This window comes from Parus major, chromosome 5 (genome assembly GCF_001522545.3).
Source record: "Parus major isolate Abel chromosome 5, Parus_major1.1, whole genome shotgun sequence".
Classification (NCBI taxonomy): Eukaryota; Metazoa; Chordata; class Aves; order Passeriformes; family Paridae; genus Parus; species Parus major.
Window position 1 is genome coordinate 28,983,747 of NC_031774.1, and position 12,610 is coordinate 28,996,356.

The 12,610-nt window shown below is 38.9% G+C and overlaps 1 protein-coding gene across 2 annotated transcripts in view; it reads right to left on the reverse strand.

The window, feature by feature from the left end:
- Positions 1-12,610, reverse strand: part of RAD51B (RAD51 paralog B) — a 366,995-nt gene that overhangs the window by 180,468 nt on the left and 173,917 nt on the right. The gene's annotated exons all lie outside the window — the stretch shown is intronic.

Here is a 12,610-nt window from a genome sequence, read left to right on the forward strand (position 1 = left end):
TCCCACAACATAGCACTAGTATTTCCATCAGTGTTCTTGAATCTTAGTAATTATTTTCTAAAAACAATAAGCCAAAAACTATGTTTCTCTGTAAATGTGTTAATGTTTTACTGCTTTAACCATTTTTTTCAAATCAATGTCTTTCACAGCTCCATCTGTAATCTCATCTGTAAGCATGAGTATTTCAAATCTTACATACTCTGACTCAAACTTTATTTAAGAAAAAGAAGGATGAACATAAAACAAATCTGACCATGTTTGCTGGAACAGTCCATGCATAAAGTTCCTTTACACTCTCTACAGCACACAAGTCACTTCTTTTAAGTGCTGTACTTGAGGCTGTAATTCAGTATCTGCTTAGCAGCTTCACAGCAGTACTGCTTAGCAGCTTGGGCTAAGAAGTGAATCAAACTGTATTCAACAACTGGTATCTACAAGCCAGAAAAAACCCAGAATATATATGTATGTGTGTGTGTGCAGAACAATGCAGTGAACTCTGTCCCAAGGGTGACTCATTACATTGAGTACCTATCCTGAAATTCAGCAAAAACTTTGTTACAACAAGACATTTATAACAATACAAAGTGATTATTAGACATCTGCTACAACAGCAATAAGGAGGGTTTGGGGGGTGAGTTAGGTTTGGTTTAGTCTTTCTGATTTTTAAAAATTTTTTTTTTCTTTTTTTTTTTTTAAATTAAGTGTGTAACTACAATGCAGGCACTTGCCCTACATTGCTGCTGTTTCTGGATTTTTCTTTTAAAGTTACAGATGTGAAATTATCCTGGAAAACCTAAAGCAAAGTTCTTTTGAAAAGTAGTTTCATCCAAATAGAATCATACCAAATAAAGCATAAAATCAGAGACTAGTCTAAGTACACTGCAATAAGCCCTCAGATTAACTGAGTTTGCAATGAGTTTTAAGACACAAATAAATTCTGTGTATCTTTTGGGTTTTCTGGGAACCACATCACACAGACTTGGCTATTACCCATATAGGAGTTTTGCCACATTAATGGAATTAACATGCTGCTTTTCTTTTGCTAGCATGAGTTCTTTAAATTATTTTAAAGGTTCTTGTATCTCATTTCTGCTTTGCATGTTAAAGCTGGCACATCTAGCAGTAGTGGCTCACTGTGGAGGACACACACCATCTCAGCATTGGCTCAGAAGAATGCATTGCTTGGGATGTACAAGTTCTCCATTTGAGCAACCACCAAAATAAGTAACACTGAAATAAATATTTATCAACTCAGCTATAACTATTTCCCTTTCATACTGGGAAGTACTGGACTACAGGCAGAATGTTAATGACTTGACTATTCATTCTTTTTATATGCCTCATTTAACTGATTAAAATCACATCAAGCATACGTGTGTGGGACTTGTAAAGTCCCGCCTGCTCCAGTACAGTAAGGAAATCTGTTGCATGTGTTAACCTTCCAAGCAGAACATTACATCCCATCTCTCTGCAAGATAAAGATCTATATTTCTTTCAAAAATTATTATTTAGATTCTTCTTACATAGCTGATTTCCAGAGGTAAAGAAACTGCAGTCTCAAGCACGACTGAATTTTCTGACATTTTTAGCAGTATCTTTCCTTTTTTTCCCCCCTCTTTTGCATTTCTCCCAACCAGGATGAGTCTACTTTTTATTAGCTTCAGCGAGATTCCACAACAAAGTAACACTTCTCAGCAATCTACTTGTGCCCTCTTCTTTGTCCAGTCAAACTTATAATAAATTGTCTTCACTGTTATGCAACAGCACAAATTCTCTGTGACATGGAAAGTAATAATGTGGTGGACATTCCCCTTAAAAGATTTTATCAGTGATACAGTTTCCTAGTACAAAACTGCTTCACACATCTGGGGAGAGGAAGAGGGTGAGGGTGGGGTGCAAGAGGAGATAAATTGTCTGAGGTCAGCACCAAACCTTGCCTCATCACCCAAGGGTGATGAATCATGCACCCTGCTCAGAATAAACACATCCTCCTTGAAGGGGACTGTTGGATGGACTAAATGGAAAACACCCTAACGGGAGGATTCTGTTTGTCTGTAGACACCACTCCAATGCATAAAGAGAAAAGAGAAAGTTAAGTTGCTGTCTCAAGTGTATCTCATGCAGTCTCACTAAAAGCAGGTTCATTTTTCCCCCTTTGTAATCCAGTTTTAAAAGTATTCAGATTACCATTTAACTTTGCACTGTGAACATCTCATTACTCTCCAAGGTAGAGCTAAGAGCCAGTTACTACCAACAAATGAGTATTTTGCACAATAATCCTCTTACTTTAGTTTTGGATGGCTTAAGGAAGAAGATACTCCAGTGGAAAGGGAAGGGAGGAGGGAGAACAAAGTTTAGTGTGGGGAGCCAAGACTGAAATAGGGTCAGTGGAAGAAGATGGAGAGGGGTGGGGATAGCTGAGCCTGTGGCAGCAGGGAATGATTAACTGGCTGGAGCTTGCCAAGCAGCATGAGGAGACAGGGCAGCGTAAAGCAATGAGCATACTGCACTCCAGGTCATGTGAGGAAGCCATGGGAAAGACTTCCTCGTGCTGTTAAAACAGTGTATTTTAAATATGTGAAAATTGGACTCAAACTGAATAACGGTATTGCGAAAAATGAAAAAAGGAACCGAGTACTGATCCACATCAGTAGGATCATAGCTCTTACCTCTCATCTGCTCAAAGTCCAGAGGTCTCTCAGGTGAGACTGCATAATTTATAGACAGCTCTAAGCAACTCTACTGGTTTCCTTATGCTAGCATGTCAGCTGAAAAGCACAATAGCTTAAAACTCCACAAGACTCTCTTTCAAGCCTCCTTGAAACTTCACAGAGCAAAGATGTGTTTAGGTACTGCACCTGTACTCCACAAACCACACTAATTTTAAAAAAGTTTCTGACAGTTTTTTATTACACTGTGTTAATCATATTCTGTAAAATTCACCGTGGAGGTTTTTGTAGTCTTCCTTTATCAGCTCCGAATTCTTTAGGAGGATCTTTTCATGTTTTTACAGGGCTGTGGAGATCAACTGGAAACATTGTCACTAAACCCCTCTTCATATTCTCAGAAACACCTCTTCATAGCCACAGGACATCCTCAAGTGTCAAGAACTTTCTCCACCTTAAAAACAAACAATAACCTGTCTTCTCAGATACACTTGCTGGATCTTTACACTGAAAAATAGATAGTATAGCCATAGCAATTCGAAATTCCCATTAGCTGAGCTCTGTAAGTCCAACTAGCAATGAATTTAAAATAACTATGGTTTCTTGCCCTTTTTTCCACTTCTCTTTACTTCTGTTAGAGAGGTATGTGCTTTGTGTTCACAAGAAGTTTAATTAATTCACAGTTTAATTAATCTCAAATAGTAGTGAAATAACTAGATCCCTGCCATGACAGCACCACTGAATGAAGCTACTGTATTTCCATCACATGAGAAAAAGTGCATTTGGTGTTCCTCTGCTCAGGTGGGCAAAAAGGTTAAGTGATATATTCCAAAAGACAGTACCTGTTTCGAGAAGCTATGCAACAGCATTTGAGCAGAAGAAAGGAACATATTTACAGATATCATGGTGAAATTAGACAAGTAACGATTCCATTACTGTGGTATCTTCTTTGCAAGTCCAGGGAAGATGAAAATATGAATGCTTGAAGAAATCAGAAAAATGTTATTTCTCTTAGAGATACCACCTCTCCTCCAGACCAAACATTCAACTGTTGTACATCATCTATCAGAACTGAAGACATACAAACACATTCATGCTTACTGCTGCATGGATTCATGTATGGATACATTTTATGTATCCATCAGTGTTCTGTACCTTTCTGAGAGTAATTAATGATGGACACTCATTTTTATGAAACAGTGGGAAGAAATGCTTTCCCCAAAGACTGTCCAATGAAGTTTAACCTGCATATTTCCTTTAGAACTCCCAGTATCTCAGAGACCAAACTATGTATTACTGTGGAGTGTCTGCCAGTTGCCAAAGCAATGCACTGGCCACTAAAATCATCTAAACATAGTTCTGAAAGCTCTATCTCATGTATTTGAAAGTTCAAAAAAAGTGGTTCATTTTCATCTGGATAGTGATAGAAAATGGATTTGCACACTGACCCCTCAGCTGTCCAGCTTATAAATGCCAAGTAATCTCTAAAAGTCCAGTTGCCTTGCCTGGAATCATCTGATTTACTGTTTCTTCATCTCACATTTTTGAGAAATTGATGTTGAACTTTGCTCAAAATTGTTCAGAGTCAGACTCACTGAAATTCCTGCTGTAGTATAATACACTTGTTCCGTGGAGAAAAGCATGCAGTAGTACATAGCTGATATCTGAGTGTCAGTTTTGCATAACTGTTCCTTAGTGTACCTCAATGTCTTCCCCAAGCTGTGCTATGTTAAACAGATAACCTGAGTAAACTAGAGAGGCCAGGTCGCAAGGTCAAGCACAGGGCTCACACTAGGACCATTACAACACCCAGGGATGCTGGGGTGAAACATGAGGCTGAATGATGTAGCCAAGAACCACAACAGCCAAGCAAGAACTGCAACAGCCAAGCAGACAAGTGAAAAGATGGACCTTCTTTCCCTTGGCTAAAGTGATGCTGTACACAAAACACACAAAGCCTTGCAGCAGACCTGTTCTACCAAAGCCATTTCCTAAGATAATCCTGCACTGAATTGGAACAGGGCTTCACAGAGAGCCCTTTGAATCAACTGTAGCAAGAAGCTGTCCAGGCTAAGCAAGGGGATGAAGACAAGGAAAAACTTCATCACCAGCATGAACCTACCTTCCTAGTCCAAGAATACAAGGCTTAGACAAGGGAGAACCACTGGAGCACAAACTTTCTGCTGCACAAAAGGCAGCTAAAACAATTCCTATCATGTAGCAGGAAAGTTCTCCAGACTGTGGAATGTGGCTCAAAGAGTGGGATTTTAAAGGATCAGGCAGAGGACACAGTAAAAATGATATCTCAGACTAGAAGGACCATTGCTCCAAACTCCTGGTCCTTAAAATTTCATATTGTTTGTTTCCTTTTCTTTTCTACTCATTATAGCAGGATAACTGAGAAGAAAAAGGTCTCAAATTGCCCCTCTGCTTGCAGATTCTGTGATGGGACAGTCCATTGCTTTTCCAGGGTGGTTGCTCTCACAGAGCTCTCATGACATGCTCAAGCACATGCCCAAGCACAGCAACAGGCAGAGCTTGTGTTCAGCATGGGGGAGCTAAAGACAGCTGCCCCCCTCCTTTCCTTGCTTTCTGAGTTTGGTCTTTCTGACAACCCATGTTGACCAGATGAGCCCTAGATTTTAAAAGCTATGTGAAAAGAAGAAGGGATGTCTCCTGATGTGCTTGCACTGAACAGAAAACCCACCTCAGGATGTAACATGCCACGAGCTGTCCATTTGAAAAACAAAGCAAAAAACCTGGTTGCTTTTTATCAGTGGAAGCTGCAGGGTAGTTCACACTGGAACTTTGCACGCACACAAACACACAACAGGCCTCACAGTGCAAATGAAGGGGCTTATTAGAGATGAAAGAAGGCCTCACATCATCCCTTGTAAGGGAGCATTGTCTCCCTTTCTGCTACAGTGGTCTGTGAAGCTGTGGGAAACAAATGACCTCCGAGCCACAGCGCTGTGTGCAACTGCAAAAGAAAAGGAAGGGGGAGAGGGAGGGGGTTCCATGGGAGGGCCAGCATCCTCACTCTCCAGTCTTCCAACAACATCCCTTCCATGCCATCCTAGTGCACAGCATGGAGGTGCTTCACATGCCTCCATGCAGCTCCTGCTGCAGCCCAGTCAGCAATAAAACTGAAATCTCAGCAGAGAGATTTCACCATCACCAGCACAAGGGGTCTTCCATCTGGCTTCCTGGCTGGTTGCTCAAGCTTAATGGTTGAAGGTATGCTTCAGACCTTCTGCTTTTCATTTGTACTTTTTCATATCATTAACAAGGAACAAAAAAATCCTGCTTCACTTGGAAAAAGAGCAGACAGGAACAAACAAAAGAGAAACAAATGAAGCACTGGGACAAAGGGACAGAAAGGATTGGTGTAGAAGACAAGTATTTATAGCCAATGCTTATCCCATGTCCTTTACTGAGTTTTTGGTTATGAGAGATACTGGGAGATGCAAAGGTTATACAGTACACAAGCACATGTACTCCCCATACTGCTCTGAATACAAAACACACTCATTTATTCTTTCTGGCCTCTTCTTTTTTTTGCTTGCTCCTCATAACCTTCCTTCCAGTCATTTGATCAATCTTTAATCTTTTACACCTAAACAGAACACCACCCTCTATTATATTCAACTTTTCTCTAAAGAACAATACTATTATTTTTGATCAGGCTAAATTCTACCAAGATGTGAAGTCCAGCACCTTTGGGGAGTCCATTGGTTCAGGAATCTAAAATTCTCCTAACTCAGTTTTCTACTCAGCATCTGATTCAAGATGACTGCCTTGATATTTGGGTATCAGTCAACAATATGGCAGTAATCATCTCTCTGAAGAACCAAAAGTCAGACCAGGCTGTCAGAGCTAAAGAGGATGCTCCTGGCTGCACCACAGAGGAAACTACCTCTTGAACAAAGAGAGAATAACATGGATATAACTCTGTTCAGAACTATAAATAACATTCAACTTAGCTTTTACTGAATTTCTTCAAAACCTATAAACACAACACCAGAAAGTTCATTCAATAAATCACCTTTGAAAAAAAACATCTTCTTTACAGGCTGGAAAAGAAAATAGTATTATCACTAACCTTATTTCTGTATTTAGGAGACACTCAGACACTCAGGTAGTGCATGAAGAAGGGGTCTCATTCACAGAGAACTCTAAAATACATATTTGTAATTTAAAATATATACAGCTGCTTTACTAACAGCAACACTAACTGTAACATACTTTTAAAAAACTGTTAATATACTTTTCCATGAAAAATTCTTTTTGGATATTTTGTTTAATACAACTCAAGCTGAAGACAGGCTTTTAAGCCCAGCACTACACTGTCTGACTTGCAAAGGCATTCAGGAAATACCCAGGGCTAAACAAAACTGTTCTTAATTATTTTAAATTCATAAAAACAGCTCTGTATAAGGTTCTGAATCCCTTTTTAGTTAATAGAAATAACCCTACAGCTGGAACCCGGACTACAGCTCTAGCCACCTCTCTTTCCAATGTCAACAAAATTTTCCGCTTCTGTCACAAGATTTTGACAGTTCTTACAACATCAATGAATCAAGTCTTGTGGTCTCTCTAGAAAAGCTGCATTATCCACAGTGCACATAAAAGGGAAATCAGCAGAAAGACAGCTTTGGGGTAGTTATAACCCACAGGTTACACTGCAGAGGGAAAAACCGAGTTGGGAGAGAAGCGCTGCCCTTGTAACAGCCCAACAGCTAAAAACATCCAAAACAACAAAACTTGAATTAAAAGGAGTAAAATGTATCCAGGACACAGAATCATGTGGCAAGGAAAGTGAAAAGCTGGAAGAGCCCTCAACAGCCCTAACTCACAATCCATCAGGGGAGAGCAGAATCCACAAAGCAGCACAGATTTGTACTGACATTTGTTATTCCCCAGAACAGGATTATGCACTGTCCAAAGTAATTGCGTAAAAAAACCCCACTTTCAAACTTTGCTTAAGTCCTTGAGGAAGTTGATGGTAAAGCCTTGTACAGAAGCCAGGTCTCCAGATGCCTAGTCCTGTAACTTCAGAATACTTCTGAAAAGTCTTGTGTGCATTTGAAAGCAAAAGTCTATATGTAATAAATGCAGAAGTGTCACTACATACCTGGACTCTATCTGAGAGTTAGGAGCCTAACCACAGTACAGAGGTATGACTTAGTATCTGAGAAATGGAAGTTAAACCTCTTTAATAAAACTGGGCTTTACATACTGCTTTTCATGTTCTCCATTCTTGGCAAACAACAATTACTATTAAGTGGTTTTCACTTTCCATTCAGAATGAAAGGGACAAAAAAAAAAAATCAAATGAATAGAAAGTAGTGAACTAGTAAACAGGATTAAACACAGCCTTTAGTATCTCAGACAGGGAATTGTCTAATGTTTTCTATTTATCTTGCTGATGGTCATTTCAATAAGCACCTACACACCACAAAGTTAATTAAAATGATTGTGCAATCTGTGGAATAATATTTGCTAAGCACAGTAGCTACACAATGACATGGGAAAGAGAGTCCATAACCTTCAGATTAACTAGTGCCAAAGAACACTAAAACAGATTAAATATAAACATTGAAACCCAGGAGACCACATCCCTGAGTACAGTTATACACTACTTATGTACTCTACAGGTAGAAAAGCATGATCATAAAAATCAACAAAACCAGTCTAAGGAGAATCATTTAAGTGAAGTGAGGCCAGCATAAGGTCCCCAATAAGGTCTTCCTCTTTCCCCATCCCAAAGCAAACAAAGTCATTATAAAATGGAAAATAGGCAGTGTTGACTGATTCTGTAAGGTTTTTCTCTTTAATTGTATTTCAAGTCCCTTGAAACATACTAAGACATTTTTGTTCTGCTCTAAGACTGATGGATCAGCTTGCATCAAAAATAATCAGAGCAGAGTGAAGATGAGCTAAATACATACATATTATATTCAGCATTTATTAGCATGCATCCCAACTATTTTCCTAAAGAAAATATTCTCAGATAGCTAGTAGGTTGTTTAAAATTCCGTCCTACAGCAGAAGTACCAATCTGGCTCTCATTTTTGTGTTCCAGGAAACAGCTGTTTGTGTTTACAGTTACCAGCAAACAATTCAGCTTTTTAATCAAACAAGAGCTGCTTGGGTGCCTTTGCCCATGGCTATGGGAATCAAATCACTCTGGAAAACAGACCTTTTACAACATTACCAAGAGGCCCTCAGCGGATGCAGGGGATTTGAGAGGCATGTTTTTTGAAGAAACCAGATTTATAGTTTTCAGCATTCTCCATCCTGGGTCAATATACTGAGCTCAGTAACAAACTGCAAACTCAAAATGGCCTGGGGGCCAGTTTTCTTTCTTCGTCTCTCTCCAAATTGTCTCATGTGCCTACATCCTCTAGCTTTTTTCCCCACCGCATATGCAGAAACATAATAAAATACTAGTTCAGCTCTACTATAAAACAGAGTTGGGCAATCCAGAGAAGATGATGTTGTTTTTCTAGCAACAGACTACATTTTTCCAGTATGTACATATAGGATATTTTTTCTGTATGAACACTTGCTTATGTATGACAGCATTTGCTTAGAGGTTGAAGAGAACATGTGAGCAACTCTCCAAATTTCACTTCAGCTTTGCAGCAACCTTTCCCTACTGTTGGCCTGCTTGGAGCTGTTTCTCACAACTACAAGGCATGTATGTACATATGCAATACAAGCATTTGTCAGTTTGTCACAAAACAAGACCAGTTCCTCATTTCTCTAAAAGTGAGTTAAACACAAATATATCAATGGTGTGTCCCATAAGGAGTCAAAATGAAATGTATACTGGCCAAGAGTTCTGTTTCTTGCACTGCTAAGTACATCAGCCTTTAAAGACAAAGCAGGTGAGTTTAAATGCTGCAGCTCTAGACTTGGAAAGGCAAAAAAGTATATCTTACTGAGAAGCAACTACCAAGTAGTTCCACCTCCCAGTCATTGCCTAGCAGCATATTCACCTGTTGTATTTTGAAACAGAAACCTTTGAGCCAGTTCAGCTTCTTTCCTCCACAGAAACTAACATTAACAATATGCTGCACAATCTTTGCCATTCCTGTCCACAAAGCTTCCCTAAGAAATGGCTACGTGATCTATAAAAACAGAATCCTGCCACAAAGTTTTTTCTTTTCTAGAAAAAATCAGAGCTCAAAAGAGCCAATACACTAGAAAAACTCACTAGAAGTGACACAGCAGCAGGCACTGGAGGCTTTCTGTTGACTTAAAAGGAGCACAGCCTTTTCTCTTGGAGCCAGGTAACATGAGGCTGTTTAGTTAATGAAGTCTTCCTCATTCCACCAGGAATTTCAGGGCAAATATGGAGACCTCTGTCATCAGAAAAAAAAATTGGGTAGTCTCACAGGCACTTCGCTAAACAAAAAACTAGTAAAGACCACAAAGGGAACGTAAACAAACTTCCACTGGTCTACAGATTGATGGAGGATCAATGCAACAAACAACAACAAAAAAATTGTATGACCATGAGCAGCAGGGCGCCAGACTCAAAGATTCCCTATGATTGTCCCACTAATAGGAACAGAGATTCTCTATGTTCTGTCATTGCAAGTGATGTTGCAGGTATTACAAACCACTAAAACTTTTTCTCCCACAAAGTTACTTCAAGTAGATCACTGCTAAAAGACTCAGCAAGTGGCAACCTGGAGACATTATGTTTTCATTTTATATGGTATCTGCTTCCTCTGGGATTCCCTAGCCAAGGTACTGCATAATCCTTTTCAATAAAGCAACACTGTTCAGGCAATTCCCAATACAGCAGCTAAAGGAAAAAATAATAACCCTTAGCAAAAAGTACACAAACTATCTACAATATAAAAGAAAATCCACTTAGATACAAACTAAACAGGAAACTGAAGTGTCTTGAGTTTAAATGAGGGGAAGTTGCAAATGAGTTCTGGCTCTCTAGAGAATAAAAGCATTTCAACCTTATGGTCACTATCAGCAAAAGATCTTTTTTATTCCATGTCCTCAAAACCTCAAGTCCATGATCCCTATCGAGTGAGCATGAGGGAAGATTAATTCCCTCTACATTAACTTCTTAGGTCTTCTGCCTTGAACACAAGTTCAAAATTGCACACAGCACCCTTATCCAACAAGCAGTCCCTGGGTTTCATAATCTAAGTTATCCTTCCCAGGCAAATGCAGTTTATTACATGGAGGAACGCCAAAAGTTAAGTGTGTAAGTTTATACAGACATACCACATATTTGTATTGGATTGGTTAAAAAACCCAGCTAAGGAAAACAATAAAGAAAAGAATCTAAGAACAGAGCATTCTTTGTATTTTTGTAATTTTGGTTTCTAAATAGACACACTTTCAGGAGTTGAATAGGTAATTATTTTCAAAACTTACAAATGAGCAGCAATGAGTAAGACAATGGGATAAAACATTCCAGTTGAACTTTATGTGCAACTTATATTTCATTTTAAATACCCAATGTCCATGAATTTTTCAAATTTCTCTTACAGGAAAACATCAGTTATACTGATGTCTGTATTTTGTGTAATCCAACTCATAAAGGTTCAATATACAACTTAAATAATTAAAATAACCACACTTCTGTTGAAGTGAATGTTGCAACTGCTATTGATGCAGAATGAGGAATGCACAACAATGTCTCCTGATCAAGTCCCAGTACATTCAACACTGAACTCTACTGTCCAAATTACCTTCACCTTCAAAAAAATGAAGAAATCTAAGCAACAAGAAGTAAATTTAATCACACTGCGATTATAAAAGTAAAAGAAATAAACTAAAAGAAAATTAATAAAACAATGGAGAAACAGTTTCCCCTTTGAATGTCAGTTATCCTTTCAAAATTAAGAAGATGCAAATTCAAGAACTTTGTTCAGTGTCATTAACAAACATCTACCAACATGAAATACAAACACAGCATAGCTGAGATAATCATAAAGTTAGCCCTCCTCTGGATGTTATTGAAAAGATATGCTCAAAATCAGAAGGATTAAACCACAGAATTAATATGAAGCACAGGTCTTTGGAGGATTTGCAGATATTTTAACGAATAGTTTCTGCCTCATGACATGAAGGCCTAGATAATACCTCCACTGTGCAAGTGTTTTTTCCCACTGAGCAGCTAAGGAAACAGACCTATGATCACAGTTCCCAGCTAGTATTCTCCTTGTTCTGATGGAGACATTTGTGACTCCACTCAGTTCTTTATCTCACTAAGTACTTGTGGCTGACAGCTAGAGATGTACCTGACTTTATGGCTCCTGGTCCTCTTCACACCTTTGAAACCCTGCAGCTGCCCCACTGGAGCCACACTAACTTTGTGAGCAGCTTCCACTTTCTCCGGTGGATATTTTCAGGTGAAGGTTAGGACAGAGTTTCCCAAGGTGAAAGAGAACCCCTCAGCAAACCCAAATGTGTAGTAAAAAAGAGCATTTAGAAAGAGCCAACAGCCATGTCTCGCAGTTAAAAATCAGTTGCCCATTATCAGTAATCACTGACTTAGCACTGATTGGCAATTGGTAGATTTCTTTTTCCCTATCATTGTGACAAAAAAGCTTGTCATGCACATGAAACCCTTCATGTAAATAACCCTCTCCTTCTTCCATACTGTACTTCATCTACAGAATACAGGACCAGATTTTACATGCTCTACTCACAGGTAATCTCTCTGAATGAGTCAAGAAACTTCTGACCTCTATTTGTGTGAGTCAAAATTGAAGCATCAATGCAAACTCATAAAATTTCCATAATTATTCAAGTACTGATTATTCATAATAAGCTAAAACTGTTGGTCAGAGAGAGAATGAGGAGAAGGTAAAGCTGAATGATGAATGTGCTGATTCTTGGCTCCCAGCCATAAAATTCATTCAGCTATGGTCTGAAGTGATAAAAAAATGGTAATTCACAGC